The sequence below is a fragment of the Vipera ursinii genome (assembly GCF_947247035.1).
Source record: "Vipera ursinii genome assembly, chromosome: 2".
In the NCBI taxonomy this organism is placed as follows: Eukaryota; Metazoa; Chordata; class Lepidosauria; order Squamata; family Viperidae; genus Vipera; species Vipera ursinii.
The window spans coordinates 189,721,851-189,748,225 of NC_139513.1; positions in this window are offsets into that span (position 1 = coordinate 189,721,851).

Consider the following 26,375-nt stretch of genomic DNA (forward strand, 5'->3'; position numbering starts at 1 on the left):
TATATAAATGTAATAAAATAAATAAATAAAATAAATATATGCAGCATCCTGGAGGAGCATAGAGCTGACCCAAAGCTCAGTAAGACCATGCCTTTTAAGCAGAGTAGGATACGCTGGACATTTTGTTTCTGTGGTTTTATGTGGTACAGTCCCAAATGTCTGGTTTAACTGCTGTGGTGGTATATAGGGCATAGACTCTAAGCAAATTGCCTGAGGAGAGGGAAATCATAGGAATTGGTTAGGGCAAGTAATCTATACTGCTCATCACACCACTAGCCAATACCCCCAATCCATCAATGCCCCGATCAAGCCTGATTTCACCTCTAGCACTCGATATGCGAGTGCTCTGAATATATTTCCTCCATTGTCACTTAAATGATATCAGTCTCCTGGAGGCATTAGCATTCACAGGCAGAATGCCTGCAGAGAGTCAAGCCTTCACACAAACAGCTAAACGTGTTGGTTTCCACAAGAGTCAGAATTCTGATAATACATGTGTTCACTTGCATGGAGCTCAGCGTGTTCAGCTAAACATGCTATCTGGAGTTCTGTTTATTAGCCCAACAAAATACTTCATCAAAACTAAAACAAATCTAATTTCATGGCAGAGCATTGCAGAGTGAAAAGACAACTGAGAGAGTATAATAAGGCTCTCCAGGCTCTTTTCCTAATGAGCCCTGCCCCATTGCCGACATTGCTTAAATGACATCACCACCTTCAATACACCCACTTGTCCTGCCCAAATGTCAAAATACAGCTGCCCACCCACTGGCTTTCACACCGACAAGGATCACCGGTATCTACCTCAAGATTGAAAAGATTGTTTTTATACTCTTTTCACCCATTCCACTTTTATAAATTATATTCAGAAATAGTTTGGCACGTTAAATGAAGAAAAAAACCCTGATTAGATGGCAATAGCCGAGCTCTGTACTCAGCAGCATTATTTAAATGAGTCATGTCATTTGTAGCCATTGGCAAAGCTTAATTAATTGTCTTATAACAGTTCTTCCAAGGTGTCACCCTTACCTATAAACCAAATGGTTTAAATTGCTGGTGTCAAAGTAAAGCACTAGACAAATTAGTTGCTGAACTCTGGCTACTAATAAATGAATCCTACTTGTGATACATATTTAATTTGCAAATACTGTAGATAGTTGGCACTGAGGATTTAGACATGCTTTATTACTGGGGGAAAAAATACTGGCTAGAACACCCTGTTCTTTGGACGAATTCTGAAATTATGGGTCATCATCATCATGATCATATATACAACTAGAGTCCTGGCTCTCCCTCTTTTCCCAGCATGTTATAGCTTTAGGCTTTCTCCTGCTGCAGGGAGAAAATTTGTCCTGCATTGATCTTCCTGTCTTTCCCCTTTAGTAATTTCATTCCTGGACTATTCTTGCAGCTTCTTAAGAACAAGGAGTATGCCAATACTGGGAGAAACTATGCAGATTTTGAATGTACTAATCCAAGTAGTTGCAGCCACTTTGATATTACTGAAGTACTCTGCATGCCTTTTTTGTTTGTCTGCTAATTTATATTATTTCATGTTGCTTCTCAAAGACTGAAGATTTTAGCACAAGCAGACTATGCAAGACAAATGCTGCCCAAAATCTCTTTGCAGAGTGAGATGGGTGGCATATAAATTTAATAAATAAATGAGTAATTGTGGGGGAAGAGTTTTATTTTACAGCAGGCAATGGTATTTGTAAAGTTGAAGGGGTTTTATTTTACACTAATCAGAGTTTTCTACAGGGATATTTCAATGCAGATTTGGACAAACATAGTCTTTATTATAAGACACAGCCTCATAGAAGCAAGCATGGTGCTGAATGAGAATGCAATTGCTTTTAATTCAATGGCTCCTCTGTGCATGCCTAACCCTTTCAACCTTTAGCTATCAGTTGGAAAACAGCAGAAAGCATGACATGTTTCCTAGATTCAGAGTACATTTTACAGTGAGATGGAATTTGTGGAAAGACACAACCACAGTCTATTCTAGTCTTTTAAAAAAGGCCTGACATTCAAGCATGATTTGAAATGGACTTTTTAATTTATTATTACTTAAAAATAGATTACAGAATAAAAAAGTCCATGTTTTAGGCAACTTCAACCAGCTAATGCAGCTCAGACGTCATCAACCCATGATTGGCAGAGGTGAGACTGGTGACCCTGGGGTTGAGCAACATAAAGTAGGTGATAAAGATTTCATTCTTTATGTTCATCACATCTTCATCTATCTTCCCTCTTCTCCCTATGCCAATGCCTCACCAAAAACAGTAATCAGTTTTTTAAATTCCCTTTTAAAGCCACATATTTCTGTAATGCCCCAAACTCCAAAGAAATATATATGATCCAAAGGTTTGCTGAAACCCGTAATCAAATCAGAAGGGCTTTAGATTTCTCCACTATGACCTGGGGAAAATCTGTGCGAAATTATTCTGCTGTCTTAGTATTTAGGAGTCAATTGCATCCAATGCCTAACTAACCTATTAGAAATTACCATCTTCTGCCTTTTTTATCTTTTGAAAATCTTTCTTTGGTTTGACATCTTTTGGGTAGTGTTTGTGGGAAAAGGAAGTGAATCCAGGGGGATTGTTGTATTTGATCATTGTGCTGGGATAAGTTTACAAGAGACCCTTCTTCTTTTCCTCCCTCCGTGCAAGATGCTGCAGCATGCCAAAAGTAAAATCAATTCAGAAACTGAAAGAGGTTTACAAATGCCAATGTCTCTTAGGATTTCTTCAAAGTTTTTTGTTTGCTTGTTTAGCTTTTAATCAACGAGTTAATTTGCATAGTAATTGCATTTTAAACAAAACAACAGAGCAGATAAAACAGCATAAGAACAATTAAAGACATCTTGCATTACAGACAATGTTATCCAAACCTGTATATTGAATTATTTTTTAACAACTGATTCCCACAGAAGTCAAAGCTTAAGTCAGAATTCTATAGCTACTTGGGCAAAAGGGATACTCTAATGAGTTGTCTGATGACTTTGATTAAGTATCAAGTTACAAATGGTTTATAAACCAGTCAGATTGCAACCATGATAAAATATCCTCAGAAATTACAATTCTGCAGAATCAGTAGATATAAAGGTAAAGGTAAAGGTTCCCTCGCACATGCGTGCTAGTCGTTTCTGACTCTAGGGGCCGGTGCTCATCTCTATTTCAAAGCCGAAGAGCCAGCACTTGTCCGAGGATGTCTCCGTGGTCATGTGGCCGGCATGACTAGACGCCAAAGGCACACGGAACACTGTTACCTTCCCACCGTAGTGGTCCCTATTTTTCTACTTGCATTTTTACATGCTTTCGAACTGCTAGGTTGGCAGAAGCTGGGACGAGTAACAGGCGCTCACTCTGTTACACAGCACTCAGGATTCAACCCGCCAAAAATAATTTTGTTCGATCTTCTATTTCCAGGCATTCGCACATACATAATTGTTGGCTGTAGGAAATCTGATTATATTTGCTATCAATAATTTGTATTACTATAGTATGAAATAAGACTGAAAAGGTTAGTCTAATCCTTGAAGTGTCCTATCTATCATATACAGTCATGGCCGAAATTGTTGGCACCCCAGAAATTTTTCCAGAAAATCAAGTATTTCTCACAGAAAAGTATTGCAGGAACACATGTTTTGCTATACACAGGTTTATTCCCTTTGTGTGTATTGGAACACAACAAAAAAGGGAGGAAAAAAAGCAAATTGGACATAATGTCAAACAAAACTCCAAAAATGGGCTGGACAAAATTATTGGCACCCTTAACTTAATATTTGGTTGCACACCCTTTGGAAAAAAATAACTGAAATCAGTCGCTTCCTATAACCATCAATAAGCTTCTTATACCTCTCACCCAGAATTTTGGACCACTCTTCCTTTGCAAACTGCTCCAGGTCTCTCTTATTGGAAGGGCGCCTTTTCCCAACGGCAATTTTAAGATCCCTCCACAGGTGTTCAATAGGATTCAGATCTGGACTCATTGCTGGCCACTTCAGAACTCTCCAGCGCTTTCTTGCCATCCATTTCTGGGTGCTTTTTGACGTATGTTTGAGGTCATTGTCCTGCTGGAAGACCCAAGATCTCGGACGCAAACCCAGCTTTCTGACACTGGGCTCTACAGTGCGACCCAAAATCCTTTGGTAATCCTCAGATTTCATGATGCCTTGCACACATTCAAGGCACCCAGTGCCATAGGCAGCAAAACAACCCCAAAACATCATTGAACCTCCACCATATTTCACTGTAGGTACTGTGTTCTTTTCTTTGTAGGTCTCATTTTGTTTTCGGTAAACAGTAGAATGATGTGCTTTACCAAAAAGCTCTATCTTGGTCTCATTTGTCCATAAGACGTTTTCCCAGAAGGATTTTGGCTTACTCAAGTAAATTTTGGCAAACTGTAATCTTGCTTTTTTATATCTCTGTGTCAGCAGTGGGGTCCTCCTGGGTCTCCTGCCATAGCGTTTCATGTCATTTAAATGTCGATGGATAGTTCGCGCTGACACTGATGCTCCCTGAGCCTGCAGGACAGCTTGCATTTCTTTGGAACTTGTTTGGGGCTGCTTATCCACCATCTGGACTATCCTGCGTTGCAACCTTTCATCAATTTTTCTCTTCTGTCCACGACCAGGGAGATTCGCTACAGTGCCATGGGTTGCAAACTTTTTGATAATGTTGCGCACTGTGGACAAAGGCAAAGCTAGATCTCTGGAGATGGACTTGTAACCTTGAGATTGTTGATATTTGTCCACAATTTTGGTTCTCAAGTCCTCAGACAGTTCTCTTCTCCTCTTTCTGTTGTCCTTGCTTAGTGTGGCACACACAGAGACACAATGGAAAGACTAAGTGAACTTCTCTTCTTTTTATCTGCTTTCAGGTGTGATTTTTATATTGCCCACACCTGTTACTTGCCCCAGGTGAGTTTAAAGGAGCATCACATGCTTGATACGATCTTGTTTACCCACAATTTTGAAATGGTGCCAATAATTTTGTCCGGCCCATTTTTGGAGTTTTGTTTGACATTATGTCCAATTTGCTTTTTTTCCTCCCTTTTTTGTTGTGTTCCAATACACACAAAGGGAATAAACCTGTGTATAGCAAAACATGTGTTCCTGCAATACTTTTCTGTGAGAAATACTTGATTTTCTGGAAAAATTTCTGGGGTGCCAACAATTTCGGCCATGACTGTATGAAAATATGTTGCATCTTCTTCACCACACCTCCAGCATTTAGGCTGATAGTTCAGATACATACTTGCAAGCTTTTTAGGATCTAAATGCCATCTGTAAAACATTTTATAAAAGTTCTCTCTTAAATTTTGAGCTTGTGTGAATTTTACGTTCCTCACCCAAATCCTTTCCCACGTGTCCATTGTAATAACTTCTTGGATATTTTGGGCCCATTTTATCATACAATCTTTAACAAGTTCTGTTTCTGAGTCAATTTCTATCAAAGCAAGATATATCCGTTTAATATGTGCTGGACCCTGATTTCTGATTTGCTTTATCAGATTTTCATCAGTCATTGTAAAACCATTTTTCTGATCTTCTTTCCACCTGGCCCGTAGCTGAGTATATTGAAACCAAGTTTGAACAATCTTCTCATCTCGCAAGAGGCTATATGGTTTCAAACACCAGACATTTCTTTCCAAGCTTAAAATCTCCTTGTACGTAGTCACATCATGTTTAAAACCAACATTTATATTTTCTATTGCGTGTTTTGGGATTGCCCACAATGGTATCTTACAATCTAGCTTATGTCTGTACTTCTTCCAAACTCTCAACAATGCCTGTCTTAAAATATGCACTCTAAACACATTATCTACCTTCTTATCATACAACAAATATGCATGCCAGCCAAACAACAAGTCGTGGCCCTCAAGATTTAATAATCTCTCTTGTGTCAAATTGATCCAATCACTTATTCCTGCTAACGCAGCAGCTTTATAATATAATTTAAAATTAGGCATTTTAAGACCACCTCTTTCACGAGTATCCTGCATAATCTTAAGTTTAACTCGCGGCCTTTTCCCTGCCCAAACAAATTTATTGATACCTCACTGCCATTCCTCCAGATTAGAACCGGTATCATTTGAAATAAAAATAAGAATTTAGGCAGGACATTCATTTTCACTGCTGCGATTCGCCCCAACAAAGACAATTGCAATTTTTCCCAGCTCTCTATTTCTTTTTGAATTTTCCCCCATAATTTTTCATAGTTATTTTTATATAACTTTGTATTAGAGGGCGACAGAAGCACCCCCAAATATTTGACCCTTTTAACAATCTCAAATCCAGTTAATCCTTCTAAGAGAGCCTTTTGCGAAGCTGTCATATTTTTGGCCAGGATTTTAGTTTTTTGTGTATTAACTTTAAATCCAGAAACCTTCCCATATTGTATTATTATCTCCATCAGGTCCACAACAGAGTTCTCCGGCTGGGTCACTGTAACAACCAGATCGTCTGCGAATGCTCTCAATCTATAATCCTGATCTCTAATTTGTATACCCTTAATTTTTTCCGAATTCCGTATTTTAACCAATAATATCTCCAATGTTAACACAAATAACAAGGGCAATAACGGACACCCTTGCCTTGTGCCCTTCTCAATATTACATGCTTCTGTCATTAACTGTTATTAACTATTATTCGGGCAGTTTGTTTTTGATATAATGCCCTAATTGGTTGCAAAAAATTATCCCCAAAATTCATTTTATCTAAAACTTTCATCAAAAATTGCCAATTCAATTGATCAAAAGCTTTTTCAGCATCTAAAAAAATTAGCGCCGCAGGGATCTGGTTGTTCCTTTCCAAAAACTCTAACACATCAACTTTATGCCTCACATTATTTTTCATTTGCCTACCACTAATAAACCCCGTTTGGTCCCCATGAATCACCTGTTGCAGAACCCTCATCAGTCTATTAGCCAACACCTTAGCAAATATCTTGTAGTCTGTATTTAAAAGTGATATCGGTCTATAATTTTTAACTTGAGTAGCATCTTGGTCTTCCTTCGGAATCAAAGAAATAAAAGCAGTTCTCCAAGACGGAGGCAGTTCCTTTAACGGTTTTATCATCTCTAATTGTAGATTTTTGTAATAAGCCGCAGTCAAACCATCCGTACCTGGTGCTTTGTCCACCTTCAATTCCTTAATTGCTATAAGAATTTCTTCTTCTGTTATCAATTGATTAATCCCCTCTTTTTGTGCTTGCGTAAGAACCGGGATGCTAGCATTCTCCAAATATACATCAATGTCTTTTTCATTAATCTTCTCCTTAGCATATAATTTAGAATAAAAATCCACAAAAGTTTCCTTAATAAGATCCTGTTGAAACACAACCCTTCCCTTATGCTCAATTTTATCTATATTAGAAGCCCTTTGCTTTTTCCTCAGTCTGTAAGCTAGCCATCTACCTGGCTTATTAGCATTGCAAAAGGTGTTGTGCCTGGCAAACCGCAAATTGGTTGCCACTTGGTCAGCCATTAATTTATCAAATTGTCCTCTTAATAGCTTAATAACCTCCTTAGTCTTCACATCCGCTGGATTCAAAATCAAAGCCTTTTCTTTTTCCTTAATTTCATTCTCCAATTCTTTCCTCCTGGCTTCCAAAGTATGTCTGTGTTTATTATTCATATATATCAACACCCCTCTCATATAGGCCTTGCTAGCATCCCAAACCATGTCCATAGAAGTATCCTTATTCATATTAATTTCAAAAAAATCCTTCATCCGCTGTTTACATTCTTCCACATTTCTCTGATTTCTAAACAAATTCTCATTTACGCGCCACGAGCGCCTATCTCTATTCTCCTTATTAATCTCTAGCCAAACTGGGCTGTGATCAGAAATAGTTCTTGCACATATCTTCACCTTCTTAATCCTAGAAAAAAAGTCATTAGTCAGCAAAATAAAATCGATCCTGGAAGAAGATTGATGTCTGTCAGAAAAAAAAGTATAATCCTTTTCATGCAAATGTATATCACGCCAAATATCTCGCAGTTCCAAATCATTCTTCATTTCAAAAAAGGATTTAGGCAGTCTAGCATGACTTGGAACGCGCTTAAAAGAACCAGCCTTATCCATCTGTACATCCAAAACACCATTCCAGTCCCCCATAAAAATAAACGATTTATAATCCAACTGAGTAAGCTTTGTGTGAAGTAAACTAAAAAAATCAGCTTGTTGTTGATTAGGAGCATATAATCCAACTAAAAGCGTCTTTTTACCTTCTAACAGCAACTCTATCATAACGTATCTTCCATGCTTATCTGCTTCAATTAAGTCCGCTGTTAAAGCACTTTTAACATAAACAACCACTCCATTTTTCTTATTCATTGCAGAAGCAACAAATTGCGTGACCAACCTTGAGTTCGATAAATACTTTTGATCCATAACCCTAATATGTGTTTCTTGCAAACATATAATATGTATCTTGAATTGTTTTAAATATTGAAAAACTTTCTTCCTCTTCTGTGGTGAATTTAGTCCATTAACGTTCCAAGTTAAAAATTTAGTCGCCATGCATGTCATCCCAAAGCTGTTGGAGCACATCTTTAATAGGCCCACTATCTCCTTTAGGCCGTGCTCCTCCCACTGCTTGGCTGTAAGTACGTTTTGAAAGTTCCATAAACTTCTGCTGATCTTGTTCTTTTATTTTTTTTGCTCGTTTTAAAGCGGCACGCGTCACCCTCTGCTCTCCAGGATCAGCCAAAGAAGTTGTAGCTTGATCTCCTCCAGCACCATTCTCCTCTGTCTGTCCAGCTTCAGCCTCTTGAGGTTTTCCTTCTCCAGATCCCTTTGCAGCTTCCAGAAGTGGTAGTGGGGTTGCTTTTAAAACATTATTGTAAAAATCACGCGCCTGTGTCACAGTAACCAGACGGTACCTTTTGCCTTCATGCATCGCCACCAATCCAACTGGAATCTCCCATCTGAACCTTATATCACGTTGTTTGAGTTCCTGCACAAGAAATGCAAAATCCTTCCTTCTCCTTAAAATCTTTGGAGGAATTTCTTTTAAAACCAAAACTTCTTGGTCAGCAATCACAACTTTAGTATCATAGGCAGCTTGAATAACTTCATCTCTAGTTTCCCTCTTTGCAAAATAAACCACCACATCTCTAGGTAGCTTTCTCTGTCTAGCAATCCATGAATTTACACGAAACACTTTATCCATGCATCCCTTTATTTCAGATGCTGGCTGACCCAATACTGCTTCCAGAGCCTCAGAAATCAGCTGCTTTAGGTCTTCCTTAATATTTTCTTTTAAGCCTCTGATTCTAACAGCATACTGCATCTGATGATATTGAACAAGACTCAGTTCTCTGTCCATTTTGTCTCTTAAATCTTCATTCTCCAGTACCTTAACTTCTAATATGGCATTCTTTTGAGTCAGGTCTTCCACTTTTTCATCCAGATCTTGCACACATTCAGCCACACTATGCACTGTAGCCAAAATGTCTACCCTCATCGCACTGAACTTCTCTTCCATCCTCTCTTCTATTCTCTCCTCCAATTTCTCCAATTTCTCCTCCATCTTTGCCAATTTATCACCCAGTGATTCCAAAATTACCTGGGCTTGTTTTTCAAGAGCATCTTGTAAATCCTTTGATGTCAATGCAGCAGGAGGAAACAAAGCTTGCAACGATGTCTGTTGCACCGGGAAAGTTCCAGCACTCCGAAGAGTTTTTGAGGGAGGTTTAGCCGCCATCTTTTTACTTTCACTTGTTGCGCACTTTCACTTTAAGTTTATAAAGTCCATTAAGCTAGAGAGTAAAAATAAAAGTCCTCTTCACCTTATCCTCCTGTACCGCTCTGCCTGCTCCTTTTATTCCATGGTCTTTCCTTCTGGCAGGGGTGGTCGCAAACGCCTGGCTCCGCTCCAAAAATCCCGGAGCAGAGACGCTGAACAGCTGGGAGCAACCCAGGCTACGGGGGAGTTCAATCCTTCAGCCGCCCAAGCTTTAAGCTCAGGCGGCCCCGGAGAACTCAACCCCTACCTGGGGCCTCACCCCCTCCTCTTCTCCCGAGGAGGGGGCTTCCAATCCACCCGAACAGCTGATCGGGGCTGTTTCGGGTGAAAACAACACAGCTGAGCCGCGGGCAGCCCGAAAAGGCTGTCTCCGGCGCCGCGCCGCCACCGGAAGTCCCGTAGCTTTTCTTTGTATGTTTTAGTCTCCAGGCCCCTGATAATCTTTGTTGCTTTTCTTTGATTTTTTTCCAAATTCTCAACATCTTTTTTGTGATATGCTGACCAAAATTGGCTGCAGGTCAATTGGTCTTACTAGGGTTTTATAAAGCGGTACTAATACTTCACGTGATCTTGATTCTATGCCTCTGTTTATACAACCCAGGATTGTATTAGCTTTTTTGGCTGCTGCTGCATACTGCTGGCTCATGGTTAAATGATTGTCCATCAGGACTCCAAGGTCCCTCTCATGTTTACTGTTTTTAAGCCAGGTCTCGCCCAGTCTGCACTTGTACCTTTGATTTTTCCTGCCTAAATGTAAAACTTCGCTTTTCTCCACATTGAAACTCATTTTGTTGGATAGAGCCCATTGTTCGACTTTGTCAAGATCTTTTTGGATCCTGATTTTGTCTTCTGTGGTGTTGGCTACTCCTGCCAGTTTGCTGTCACCTGCAAATTTGATGAGTTCCCCTTCAATTCCCTCATCTAAGTCATTTATGAAGATATTGAAGAGTACTGTGCCTAAGATGGAACCTTATGGTACCCCACTGCTAACTTCTCTCCATGTGGATGTAGTGCCATTGAGGACTACTCGCTGAGTATGGTCAGTTACAGATCCATCTGGTAGTGATGTTGTTTATCCCACCTTTTCTTAGTTTACCAAACAGTAGGTTATGGTCTATATTGTCAAATGCCTTACTGAAGTCCAAGTATATTATGTCCACTGAGTTTCGCTGGTCTACTAGTTTAGTCATTTTATCGAAGAATGAGATAAGATTGGTTTGGCATGATATATTTTTGACAAACCCGTGATGGCTACTAGTTATGACTTTGTTTGCTTCTAGTTGTTCTCAGATCTGTTTTTTGATAATCTTTTCCAGGATTTTCCCAGGTTAAACTGATTGGTTAAACTGTTAAACTGATTGGTCTGTAGTGTTCTGGGTCCATTTTTCCCCCCTTTCTTGAAGATGGGGACCACATCACCATTTTTCCAATCCTCAGGTACTTCCCCGGTGCTCCAGGATTTATGGAGGATGTGATGCAATGGTTCTGAGATAACCTCTGCCAGCTCTTTCAGAACTCTGGGATGTAGCCTGTCAGGTCCCAGTGATTTATATTCATCAAGGTTGGATAGGTGTTCCCTTAACATTTTCTTGCTTATTTTAATTTTTGTTTCTACTATATTTTTTGCAGTGGTTTTTTTTGGTGTGTTGGGCTGTGGTATCTTTTTGTGTGAAGACTGACACAAAGTATGAGTTAAACAGCTCAGCTTGGTACTTTTCAGCTAGCAGAAATTAGCATTTCCTTCTTTTCTTTTGCTGGTATAATCATGGTTAGGAGGAAGAAAAGCAGTCAGAGCAGAAATTCTGCAAGAAATCACTGCTCTATCTCTCAGGTGGGGAGGCCCCCTGGTAGAGAAAGCTTTATGAACTAGCATTACATATCATTTTTATTGAACCATAAGAACATCATTCAAAAGTTAACATTTTTGTGTTTAGTGCTATCCCTGTCTTTTATTTTAAAACAGAAATTATAGTGCTGTAGTATCATGACATGGTGCTGATTTATGTATGCCAAGTTTTAAAAATCATGTTAAAAAATTCAAGACACCACACTTTTTTATTCTTTGTTTTTAGTTTCTTTTTTTGTTTTGCTTACAGTGTGGTGTTATTTTCTTCACTGCTATAGAAATTACCAAAAAAGAAAAGCTTTCATGAGGGCTCACATGAAGTTCCATACAATTAATTGTTTACCCACGTTTTGATTTTGAGACTAATCACTCATTTGACATTTATGCCACTTCGTAAATTTCAAGGAATTGAATTCTCTCAGACGATTGATATATTGGGAGCCATTTTAAAATGTCATACATGATAAAAGTGGCATAATATTTTGAGTTGATTTGAGCAGTAATATATTTTTTTTAGAAAAACACAAAAGATTTTCAGTAGTCAATATGAAAAAAAAAATGATGTCACTATTCAGTAATATTGGATATCATTGCCAGATGGAATGTTAATTAAAACCTAATAGCTACATCAAGGCAGATTTTTCAAACTAATTATGCTTCCGAAGAGGAAAAAAAAACCCTTTTCCTGTTTAATTATTCAAGAAGATAATAACTAGTTAGAATATAGTTCATTTTCTGTAGAAGGCATATCTTGATACCATACGTGTGTATATAAAAACAGAATGAAAACACCCAGTTGTGCCTAGTTGTGAGAAAATGATAATCTTATCTCTGTGGTCTTTACAAGAAGGATAAAGGGATAAATGTATCCCTTAGGTTAAAACAAATACAATGCACATTAAAATCATTTTGAACAAATGCAATTACACAAGCCTTCCAAATGAATTGCTTCTAATACATGCATTTTGTACATTTTCCCTGACACACATTTTTGCAAGCAGTTTTCTTCTATATATTAAATACTTTTTCCCAACCCATATGCATTTTTATGTATACTGTCTTGAAATATACAAATTTTAACAACTTTTGAATTCCCAGCAACTGTATTACAGAAGTCAGAGAACTACAAATGTAGAAAAATGTACAGAGATATAAGGGAAAATGAACTCTAATTGTTTTTTTTATTTAAAAGCAACCAATTATATTCTTCCTTAACCATGTAAAACAAAAATGTGACAGAAACAGAGACAGAGGCAGAGAGAGAGAGAGAACAGTGTATGGTGAAAAGCATATTTGAAATACTATATTGTGATAAATGTTCCTTGAAGTCACGCGTATTCTCTAGAGAGCAAATGAATCCATACATTTTACTTCATCATGATGCTGGAAAAAATGCCAATAAATAATATTTTATGTTTAATTTTACTCATTAATAAATATTAGAATACTTGTTGCCAACTTGGATAAAAAGTCTCAAGTTAAAAAGAAAGTTCTCAAAAGACAAATGGAGATAATAACACATAAATTAAACCTAGTAGAAGCTGAAGAATTGGCTCAAAAAATTAAAAGGGCAAGACAAAACCTTTTTGAAAATGCTAACAAACCAGGTAAATGGTTAGCTTATAAACTGAAAAAAGAGAGAAGAAATTGATAAACAAACTGCAAGATGAGAAAGGCTGTCTACAATTCCAAAATGATACAATAAAAACATAGTTAAAGAATTTTATGAAAACTGTATGATATAGAAGAAATCTCTGGGGGGGAAATAATGCAATACATAGAAAAAGGTAAGCTACCAAAAATCCCAGAGAACTTCAAAAATATGTTAAATGAAAAAATAACAATGATGGAATTGACAGAAACTATAAAAAGACAAAAAAATGACAAGACTCTGGGACCAGATGGGTTACCCACAGAGTTTTATAAATGTTTACAAGATACATTCTAACCAATGAAAGAAGTTTGTAATGAGGCTAAACTACCAAACACATGGACAGAGGTTAACATCACTTTAATACCAAAATACCAAGATTCAGATTTGATACAGATAGAAAACTATAGACCAATATCACTATTAAACGTGGATTATAAAATTTTTGCCTCAATAATAGCAGAGAGGCTGAAAAGATTTCTGGTTGAATTTATTCATCCAGACCAAAATGGATTTCTACCAAAAAGACAAATAAAAAATAACCTAAGAATTATTTTGGATACACTGGAATATTATGAAATGTATCCAGGAAATCAAAACAGCCCTCTCCCTGCTTCCTTCCAGCCCCGCAGCCCTCCCCAATGGAGACTTGCCCCAGGTGGAGGGCTGGATCAGTGTTCCCTCCCCAGAGATCCCCTGCCTCCTGCTAGGCTGGTCTGGCAGAGGACAGCTCGGCTGTGAGGAATTGGAGGAATTGGAGGCAGCAAAATCTAGGGGGATGAGGCGGGGAGGGGGAGAAATACAGCAGCAGCAACAACAACAGAGATGCTTGGAGCTAGACAGGTCTCTGATCTCTCAAGCTGAGTGGCCAGCTGAGAGGAGCAGACCAGACTACGGGGCTGAGCCAACCAGAAAGCTGAACGGAGGCCTGACCAGAGCAGAGACAAGCACCAAAAGACAGAAGGGAGCCGGCAGAGAAAACAAGAGGACGGAGTGAGCAATGGAAGTGAAGGCAACAGTTAAGTTTGAGGACCCAATAGGAAGGGAGGGAAGATCCCCAGGAAAGAATAAAAAGGAATTGGAGCTCAAAACCTTTTTTAAAAAAATAGAGGGAAGAAGAGGATAAATAAAACTGACATAGTAGTAAGAAGGTTAAATAAATAACAGGGTAGAAAAATGACCACAAACAGGCAGATAAAAGGATGGGGGGGGGGAAATAGGCACAATTACCTAGATCAGAGAAGGAAGCACATCCACCAACCAAAAAGAGGGATTTTCAAACAACAAACTCATGGAACAGGTGACTGATACTATTGTGGTATGCAATACATTGCCATGTATGTGCTTGTGCCCAAAGAAGACCCGAATTATACATGCATTAGATTTAAACTATGTGATCTATTAGAGGAAAAAGTAAGGCAACTCTAGCCAAACTCCAACCGACAAAAGAAAGCAATACCCAAATCAAACTAAACAATGAACAAATAACTCCCAGAGGATTTGACTCTACTGATAAACACTTGGAGAAAGACAAATGGAGGTATGTCACACATAGAAGGAAACAATACTCAAAAGAAGCAGCAGACATCTAACAAGCCCCTACTGCCCAATCTAACCCAACCAGTAGCATCCCCATTAAAACTGAGCAATCAATTTTTCCCCCTAGATGGAAATATGCAGACCCACAACCTCCCCCTTGTTGCGATGAGCGACCGGTCAGGGTTCTGGCTTCAACTCTTAGAGCCCCTTAACAGGGGTGGGAATTTAGAGAGACCCTCGCGAGGGTGGACACCTTGAGTAAGGAAGGATCTTGCCTTTTACCACCGACCCAGTATGCCGGAAATTCCAACGGTCATACTTGGGAACTGCGATGATTAGGCAGAGTTAGAGACAGAGTAAGACAAACTGAGGCACCAATACAAGAAGGTGAGGGAACATGGAGTGCTCGGGGTGGATGGTGTGCCCTCCCCCACAGCTCCACAAACCCTTTTTTTATTAGGCTGTTTCATTTGGGAGGGGTGAAGTACACATGAGGAATTAACATAAAGGAAAAACATAACTCATTGCATACATCTGCTAATGAACATATGTGAGGTCAAAGGAAACAATAGTTTATGCTAACAGAGAACTGATAAAGGTCATTACAGGAAACAATAAAGCATAGCTTATTATATTACAGAGAATACTAGGGTTGTCATAACTTGAAACATAACTTGAAACATAACTTGAAACATATAAAAGACAAGTCTTTGTTATAAATGAAGCAAGGAGCAAAGGTTTATCACAGGAAGGCAGAGGCCCTATCTTGAAGCAAGGACAACTTCAGGAAAACTATATACTGGGCAATTTAAATGAAACAAGTCTTTGTTGTATACACATGTGAATCAGAGACAGGAATGTGGTTGTAAATAAGAAAAGAGTTATATCACCAGAAGCAGAGATGGAAGCAGGAATGTGGCCTTACAATTGCAGATTTGGAGAAAAGGCAGAAGTGTTAAACTGAATGCAGGAATGTAACTTTGCAAATGGGGGGGAAGGCAGAAGTGTTAAACTCTTTTAATATGGGAATCAAAAAAGGTCTTTTGCAGGCAGAGGAAAGCAGATTAATATAGGAATTAAAAAAGGTCTTTTGGGATATAGGAATCAAAAAGGTCTTTTGGGAGTCTGGGATTTACACCCCCTCAAAGAAAACGTGCAGACATCTAGCAAAGAAACAGCACCAAACATCCCTAAAAGAGTCACATCAACAAACACACCTGAGATAAACAGAAAAGCACCCCAGACTGCACCCCCCCCCCAAAAAAGGAAGGCAAGTGTTGGTAATAGGAGATTCTACCCTCAAAGAAACATAATTTTTCAGACCGGACATACATGATGTATGTTGTCTCCCTGGAACAAAAATTAAAGATGTGGCTGAGAACCTAACCAAAATAATTAGGCCCACAGATTGCTACCCTTTCCTCCTCCTTCACATTGGGACAAATGGTACAACAAAGAACTTGAGTACATATTGAGAGATTATAAGCAACTAGGCAATAAAGTTAAGGTACTAGGAGCACAAGTAGTGTTCTCATCAGTACTCCCAACGAAAGGCCAACCCCCATTGAGGGGAAAAAGAATTCTAGAAAAAAACCAATGGCTAAAGGGTTGATGTCGCCAAAAAAACCTTGGTTTCCTGGATCATGGACTGCATTTCCTATGTGAAGGACTCTTGGCAAGGTATGGGCTACACCTCATTAAAACAGGGAAAAATGTACTCGGAAAAAGACTGGCCCAACTCATCAGGAGGGCTTTAAACAAAAATTGAAGGGGAAAGGTGAACAATCTTTAGAATCTCTAGAACACAAAACTAGTCTTAGACATAAAAGATTATTATACTTAGAAGGACATGATTTCCAGTTAAGATGGCATGCCTTTTTATGATGTGGGAAGAAGAAAATTCATAGATATGTACTTCCAAAATCACTATGTAAGAAATGCATTACTTTTAGTATGAGAAAAGATAAAAGCTAAAATCTATATGAAAATACCACGATGGCTTTCAACAATGGAAGCTTTTGTTCACCCAAACTTAAGTAATTTTGAGAAAATTGTAATCTGTAAAGATATTTTGAATACTGAATGGAAATTAAAATCTAAACAAGAGCTGGAAGGGTATTGATTTATCATGGTGGCCTCAACTGCAAATACAACTGAGATATGAGAAAGATGCTAAAATACATGTTTTTTTTATAAAAGATCAGACACTGTTTGATCAGATATTGTTGACTTCAGAAGAAAACTGTATAATTAAGAAACTGCATAATTTTCTATTAAATTTAGAAATGGACAAAAATACATATCTGGCTAGAAAAAAGGTGAAGAAAACGTGTAGATTTTAAACCTGAACTATTTTTATTAGGTGTATTATCAGGAAAATATGATAAAGAAAGTTTATATTTAATGTTGCATGTATTAACAGCAGCAAGAATTGTATTTGCTCAGTGTTGGAAAATGAAGAAACACCATCTGAAGAGGACATAATCAAGAAAATACTGGACTGTGCAGAATTGGATAGACTTACACTGAAGATTAAAGAAAAAGAAGTCACAGAATATTTTCAAATATGGGATAGAGATTAGGAATTTACATGTTGTTTACTAAGCAGTTATGAATTGTAAATGTAGAAAACTAATAAAATATTATAAAAAAAGAACTGTAGATATGTAGAGAAATTATTTAGCTTTCAGCATTCCCAGTTTTTACTGTTTCCCTGGCTAGTTTTTTACACTTATATAGAAAGATGGATTGTTCCTGTTAGTTCCTGCTTGGAATAACCTTTACAGATTCCTCTTTTCTCGAACAGAGCTGTGATTTTTTTTCCCCAGCTCACCTTCTCTTTATACTCTTTTTGTTCCACTTATTTGGAGAATATTTCAGTTTTTGCAAGGAAGATTTCTTGTTTTGTTTTTTTTTGTACCCACTCTGTCTCTGGTAGTTAATGGGCATCCTCTTTCTCTCCACATGTAAATGCACACACATGTGTATATGTGCTAGATTTATTCTAACATGGCAGTGTATCTAGCATTCTCTTCTTTCATCTTGGGTCATTCTTAACTGACCTATCCATTTCTAAATTGTGACCATGGTGGTAATTTCTAGTTACCTATGCTGCAAGCTGACTATAAAAGTACTGTGGTCACTATCAGTTCAAAAACCTACACTTCTGACATCACTGCTGGAATTAATTTATTCTTTAACCAAGAGCGTAAAACACAGCTTTGGATGTTGGTTACTTTACAATCAATGGATTATACAGTCCAATTATTTGCTCAGAACTAAATTCCACTGGATCCAATGAGACCCCAACTAAATGTGCATTGATTTGTAACAATATATCATGAGTGCTCTTTCAGGAGGCCTTTTCTCAGAGATTTATGGTGGGTGGAAGTTGTATATTTTAAATGACTGCATACATAAATCAAAATGGTTATAGTGTTCATAGATCAAGCTGTGAATTTAAAGTAGCATAAAATTAGAGAAAAACATGAAGCTGAGTAGGATTTACATGAACAGATCAGTAATTAAACATGAACTGCTTTCAGATTAGAAATTGAAAAGTGCAAGATTGTATTATTTGAGCACTAAAAATTGTAAGGTGAAGGCAAATAGACCTCTCATCCCAGTTTTTTCTTGGAAACGTAGAAAAGATATACTCTGAATAACATTTGGTCATAACCCAAAGGACGATCATCAGACAACTGATGATTGGTGATAAAAAAAATACTTCCTAATAATTCAGTGATGTACCCATTGTTACAATTATTTCTCATCCCCAAGAACGAGTGCAAAAGAAAGTGGGCTCTGCTGACTCTATTCAAAAACAATATCACAATGCAAATCTTTTTTTTACAGTAAGCTTTTTATTGTTTTTTCCTCTACATACATATGTTAATTTTTCAATCAGCATGTGATCTGGGTTCATAAAACGCTAATACATAATCAAGTCCTACTCTTTGGTTCTCTCCTCTAACCATTTGTAGAATAAATTCCAGCTTTGGTAATATTCTGTTTCTTCTTTGTCTTTCAGCCTCATAGTTAGTCTGTCCATCTCAGCGCATTCCAGTATTTTTTTAATTACTTCTTCCTCTGATGGTATTTGTTCATTCTTCCAACATTGCACGTAGGTTATTCTAGCTGCCGTTATAATATGTAGAACCAAATATAAATTTTGCTTATTAATCTTTTCTGGTATTATACCTAAAAAAAATTCAGGATTAAATACTACATGTTCTCCTAATATTTTTTCTAACCAAGCATGTATTTTTTCCAATAGGCCTTTACTTGGTCACATGTTCACTAGATATGATAGTATGTACCTGAATTATGTTTACATTTCCAACATTTATCTAACACATTTTTAAACATTTTTGCTAATCTTGCTGGTGGCAAGTGCCATCTATAAAACATTTTATATAAATTTTCTTTATACGCAGTTGACATTGTCAATTTATAATTTCTCTCCCATAATTTTTGCCATTTTTCTAATTCTATATTATAACCAAAGTTTTTCGCCCACCTTGTCATTGTCTCTTTAGTTTGTTCACTTTCCATCTCTAAAATTAACAAAAATTATACATTTTCTTAATTAATTTCTCATCAGAAGTTAACAATATCTTATCAAATACAGTTTCTTCTTTATAAAATCCATACAGTTTCATGTCTTTTTCATATCTATTTTGTATTTGTAACAATGCCCACCATGACATGTTGATGCCCTGATTTTCCAGCTCTTGTTTCGATTTTAATGTCCCATCAGTATTCAAAATATCTCTATATGCCCAAGTTTTTTCAAAATCTAACAAATTTGGGTGTGTGAAAGCTTCCGTTGTTGATAACCACCCTGGAGGTTTTACATATATTTTAGTTTTAATTTTTTCCCATACTGTTATCAAAGCATTTCTAATACAGTGATTTTGAAAATACTTACGAATTTTGTTTTTCCCATACCACAAAAAAGTGTGCCACCCCAATTGTAAGTCATGTCCCTCCAAATATAACAACCTTTTATTCCTAAGCATTATCCATTCTTTCACCCATGTTAATACAGATGCTTGATAATACAAAGCCCACTCAGGTAGGCCAAAGCCTCCATTTTCCTTAGCATCTTGCAACGTTTTCATCTTTATTCTAGCTTTCTTTCCTTGCCATACAAACTTCAAAATTAATGAATTCAACTCTTGGAAGAATTTTTTCCCAAATTTATCGGAATTGTTTGAAATAAGAATAAAATCTTAGGCAATATATTCATTTTAACTGTATCAATTCTTCCTAGTAATGACAATTGTAAATTCTTCCACTTTTCCAAGTCTAGCTTTATTTGTTTCAATAGCCTTGTATAATTGTCTTCTTTTATTGTTGAGCATTTGGCTGATAAATATATATCCAAATATTTAACCTTTTTCACTATCTGTACCTCTGTTACTTCTGACATTCAGCTTTTTTGCTTATCCGTAAGATTCTTAACTATTATCTTAGTTTTTTCTTTATTTATTTTTAGTCCCGCTATTTATCCATATTGTTCTGTCTTGCCTCACAATTTTGGGATCATCTCCAAGGGTTCTTCCAAAATAAATACTAAATCATCAGCAAATGCTTGTAACTTATATGTTTCACACTTTATCCCCAAACCTCTAATTTCTGTATCTTGTCTTATATTTCAATTTAAAACTTCCAAAGTGAAAATGAATAACAGAGGCGATAAAGGGCATCCTTGCCTTGTGCCTTTCCTTATTTCAAAGCTCTCAGTACAATCTCCATTCACAATCACTTTGGCTGTTTGTTTGTTATATATTGTTTTTACCATGTTTATCAAATTCTGTCCAAAGTCCATTATTTGTAATTGATGAATCATAAATTACCATGAAAGATTATCAAATGCCTTTTGAGCGTCTAAGAATATTAATGCCATTTGTTTCCCTGGATGTAGCTCATAGTATTCTAATACATCTATCATCACTCTTAAGTTATTTTTAATTTGTCTCTTTGGTAAAAAGCCATTTTGATCTGGGTGTATAAATTCAACTAAATATTTTTTCAATCTCTCAGCCATTATTGAAGTAAAAATTTTATAATCCACATTGAGCAATGAGATCAGTCTATAATTCTTAATCTGGGTCAAATCCAAATCTTCTTTTGGTATTAAAGTAATGTTTGCTTCAATCCACGTCATTGGTATTTTAGCTTCTAATAAAAGTCCATTACAAACGTCTTTCAATGGTTTGCTTAATATCTCTTGTAAGTTCTTATATAACTCCACCGGAAGTCCATCTGGACCTGGTGTCTTCCTATTTTTTTTTTTGTCTCTTTATGGCCTCTGTTATTTCCATCATTGTAACCCCTTCATCTAACATATTTTTAAATATCTCTGAAATCTTCTCCTTATCATACAGTTCCTTATATAATTATTTGACTATCTTTTTTATTTCTTCATTTTTTATATTGTAAATAACCTTTCACATCGAGTAAATTATGTATCTTTTTTTTTCTTTCTGTTTTTTAAGTTTATAAGCTAACCATCTTCCCAGCTTGTTGGAATTTAAAAAAAATGTTTCACTCTTTTTATCTGTTCTGCCATTTTTTCTGAGTCTAACAGATTTAATTTATGTTTTATTATGTCCATTTCTCTTTTTAAAGTTTTTTTTTTTGTGGATTTCTTTGCAGTTCTAATTCTAACTTTCCAAATTCTTCTTTTAATAATACATATTGCTGTTTTCTCTGTTTATTTTTCCTTGCCATATATGTTGTAGCTATCCTTTTAAAGTACCCTTTAACTGTATCCCATACATTTTGTGCTGTTGTATCTTCTTTTTTATTTTCTTTGTAGAAGAATTCTATTTCATTTTTTGTTAACTCTATAAATTCTTTTTCTTTAATATGGAATGATTTAAAGTCCATCTTGGCCCTTTTTGTATTCCTTTCCAGGTCATTTTATTTATTATTTATTAATTGAATTTCTATACCGCCCTTCTCCCGAGGGACTCAGGGCGGTGTACAGGGCAATAAAAGCATTACATACAACAGTTAGAAATAAGATTAAATTAATTAAGCCCTAACAATAAATAATTAAAAATACCCCAAACCCTTAAACCAGGCTGGCCTGTTCAAATAAATAGGTTTTCAGATCACGGCGGAAAGAGCGAAGGTCGGGAGCCATCCAGAGCTCAACCAGTAATTGATTCCAAAGGGCTGGCGCGCCCACAGAGAATGCTCTCCCCCTGGGGGCCGCAAGCTGACACTCTCTGACCGACAGCACCCTGAGGAGGCCCTCTCTGTGGGAGCACACAGGATGAAGGGAAGATGACGCTGGCAGCAGGTGCTCCCGTAGGTAATCTGGACCCATGCCATTTAGGGCTTTATAAGTAATCACCAGCACCTTGAATCTCACCTGGAGGGCAACTGGAAGCCAATGCAGCTCGCAGAGAAGAGGCGTTACATGGGAGTATCAGGAGACCCCCATCACAACTCGCACAGCCGCTTTCTGCACCAGCTGGAGCCTCCGAGTGGTCCTCAAGGGCAGCCCCATGTACAGAGCATTGCAGTAGTCTATACGAGAAGTCATGAGCACATGAGTGACTGGCAATCAGCTTCGTGGTCAAAAAATGATACTGTCTTCATGTGTCTCTAACTCTCTTGGGTATCTGCTTTAAAACCACAATTTCTTTATTTTTATATTGTATTGGTTCATCTCTAACTTTCCGTAGTACTTCATCTTTTGTTGTCTTCTTTGTAAACCATACATGTACTTCTCTTAGCAGTTTATTTCTTCTTGCGTAGCTTGAATTGATGCGAAATGTCTCATCTACCTCTAGCTGAATTTCTCCTTGATCTGCCTTCAGAGCCTCCTCCAGGATGTCAATAATAACCTCTGCTATGTTTTCTTCTCTATCCTCAGGGATATTTTGAAATCTTAAATAATGTTCCACTTTTTCCATCTCTAAAGTCTTGAATGCATTCTCTAATTTTTCATTTTCTTGTAGTAACATTTCTATCTTTTTATCATTCTCATCTGTTTTTACTTCAATTTTGTGTATTTTCTGTTGATTTTTTATTATCATTTGATTCTGAACTTCAAATTTTCCCTTTATATCCAAAATTTCTTCGTTTAGTTTCTCCAGTTTACTTCGTGTCTTTCTGTGATTTTCCTGCATTTCCAGGTGTTTTTTTTCCCAATGTCTCTTGATTTTTTAACATAAGTTCTTGAAGAAATTTTAATGAAATCTGTGTTTCACTTTGAGCAGTGCTTATCTTTTCACATTGCAACATTGCTTCAATAGATCCCTGTGTTGTAGGACTAGATTGTGCTACTGAGGGTGCAGAAGAAGTTTTCTTCATAAGTCTAATAATATTTGATGAAGTCATTTTACAGCTTACAATCTAAAGCCAAAACAACATCTGTTTAGATTTAGCCAAATTCAATAAAAGTAGCTTTGAATCTCAATCTCACAGCAAGGCACTCTTATCATTTGCAGGTGTCCTTTGTCAAGGTTACTTCAGTCCACAACATTTTTTTCAATTCTCACAGTATATCAGAAATTTCGTTCTTCTTTCACCACTAGATGTCCTCCTTGGCTTATTTATCAATGTCTGATATTTTTAACAAAGAGTCTTTGCCCCTCTTTATAATTACTCGCCACTTTTAGCTTTAATCCTTCTGGGGGTCTTTACTTTTCAGCCCTTTCCCATCAGGGGCACAACATTTATAATCCTCAAGGAGTAGGAAAGAGAAAATCTTGCTCACCCAGCTTCAGCACGCAGTTGAAATTCCGCTGATTTATAGTCCTTTTCTTTCCTGCTGGAGATGACTATGGCTGCTAGATCTTGGCAGCCTTTTCCTTCATTTTTCCAGAGGGTCCTACAGTTCGCTCTGATTGGGTGCCCCCCTGATCTGAGCTCCTGAAGTATCCCTCCTCCTTCATTGCCCCTCCAGGGCAACTTTCCAACCCTTTAAGGGTTGCTAGATGAAGAAAAACCAAGCTGGAAAGCTGAGCACCGGCTTTTCCCAGTTGTCCCAACGGCTGCCAAACAGGAAGTCCACACTGCAAATCTTTTGAGTTCATTAGGTCTGTTTTGGGATATAATAAAATGACTTTTCTTTTTTACCTAAAAAGAAAATACAAATTGTGTACAAATAAATTGAAAAATAAACTATCGTGGCTCTCAAAAATGCTACGGCTGTCTGCATTTAATAAATAAAATTGTGCAGTTTTTGAAAAGTTTCTTTGTTATTGTTTTTCACTGTTTCAAATATAGCTATTTGTAAATCTGAAAAGGATGCTCTACATCAGAGCAGGCAATCAGTTTTGGAAGTTGCTGGAGAGCACACTTTTTTAAGAAAGGTTATTATTGTTATTAACATTATTTTGGTGAGGTGCTCAGGTTTGAAGTTTTACTGGTTTGGGGAGTGGGACTTAATAGTTGAAAAGAATGCATGCATTTCATCACATTAATTCCCATATATTTTTTGCTAAAAATAGACCACTAGAAATCTTCCATTTTGTGAACATATTCCAGCAATGTGTTCTGAGGAACATAAATGAGAGTTGTAAAGTTACCTACTGTATGTGCTGTGCCTTATACACTGCTATCATACAAGTTTAAACAGACCTGTGATAGCATCTATTCTAGGAAAAGTCCAGGACACATTAGCTGATTGGTATGCTTACCTTTGTTATAAGATATGTAAAACACTAATCTACAAGCAAGATGCAATACAGCACGGTGGTTCTCTACCAGAAGAAGAATAAACAAGAATACACTAAAATCCTGGTTTGGATTTCAAATCTGGGGCCATGATAGCATTGTTAACATTCATTGTTAATTTGAGTGTTAGAGGCTGCTATTTTGGCTGCTATTTTATACTACTGTATTGATTGATTGATTAAATTTATATGCTACCCATCATGACTCTAGATGGCTTAAAACCAAATGAAAGCAACAAGATAAAATATGAGAACAAAACTATTAATATTAAAATTGATTTAAAATTTTCTGAGTTTGTGACAGCCGCCACAGATGTCTGGAAGGTGAGCTCCATCTTCCGTGTCCAGTTTTGCTTCGCTGGGGGACCCTGAAAGGGGTCAAACGTTGCCCTGTAGGGGCGACCAGCAAGGAGGGGATCCCCATTGGATCGCAGAAGGGCAGTAGCCCTTCCGCTTTATCCAGAGCAGCCCTCCAAACCGGTGGACAAAAGATCGGTCATAGTAATATGGCTCATCACTAGGCTTTCCTATTTCTTTATCTGAGAAATATTTGTTATTACATGAGATGATGAAATACCTTGGAGTATAAAATCTTACTTGACAAATGACTTCTATAATACATGAAATAGAAGACCACCTATAATACATGAAATAGAAGTCCCATACCCAGTTATAAAATTATTTTTAATGTCTGATTTTAAAGTCCTCAACTGAACAAACTAGTAAGAGAATATGGATGAAGCTTGTGACAAAATAAGATGCAACATAAAAGAACAAGATGCCAGCTTAGATATACAAACCCAAATTTTGACTACAACCAAAGAACTAACAACGCAGAAGATAATGGAAGAAGTGGAACAATCAAATAGTAAGACAGAGGACTCAATTGACCAACAAATACAGTTAATGGAAAATCCAGAAAAGGGAGTGGCAACACTGGAAATGGAAAAGACTTTCTATATAAATCAGAAGAAATTGGAGGAGAAAGAAGAAGAACAGACTGAATGGAAGATAAACATATCAGAATGATATCAGAAAAATCATGGGGAATTGGAATAATAGGAAGATGATCTAATGAACATAAATGGGCTAGCCTTCAAAAAAATGGCAACTAAACGGTCTCTCTTATTTCAAATAATATGTATAATAATAAAGGGAGATCTATTTGATGATTTAAAATCATTGACATGGAAGGCTAGTTAGCAAAGGAAAAAAGTCAGAATAAGGCTGAAGAAAATTAAGGTTTGATTTATTAGAGGGGATTTCATATTACTAATTAGAGGGTTAAGGGGAGAAGTTGAGATAAGGGGAATTTTGGTAATTAAATTTAAAATATTTGGAAATTAGTTGAAAATAAGAATTCTATTTGTTTAATATTTAAAAATTAGACCCCAAAGAAAAAACAATTATGAATATGTTTGATTTATTGACTAACCCAGACAATATATATATAATGGTTTTGATTTATTGAAGCGGATACTGTATTATTAATTAGATGATTTAAAATGGTGGGAAATAAATAACTTGAGATAAGGGAAACTTTGATTACCTAAAGCCTGGAAATTATCAGTATCAAATGTTAAATATGAATATTGATGGGAAACTAAAAATTGGGAAAAAACCAATAACAGAACATTGATTGTCTATAAAGATTGAATGTAAAAGTAATTAAGATATGTATAAGCTAAAATGTATTGATAAATGTAATAATGATCTTTTTACTTAGTTGATATAATAAGAACTGTATTGGCTTAAATATGAGGTAGTAGCTATTAAGGGAAAAAGAGAGGAAATATTTGATGCTGTAACTTGAGATTTGTACTAAAGATTTTTGTATGTTATTGAACTATTGATTAACCCAGTCAGCACATTGCTTT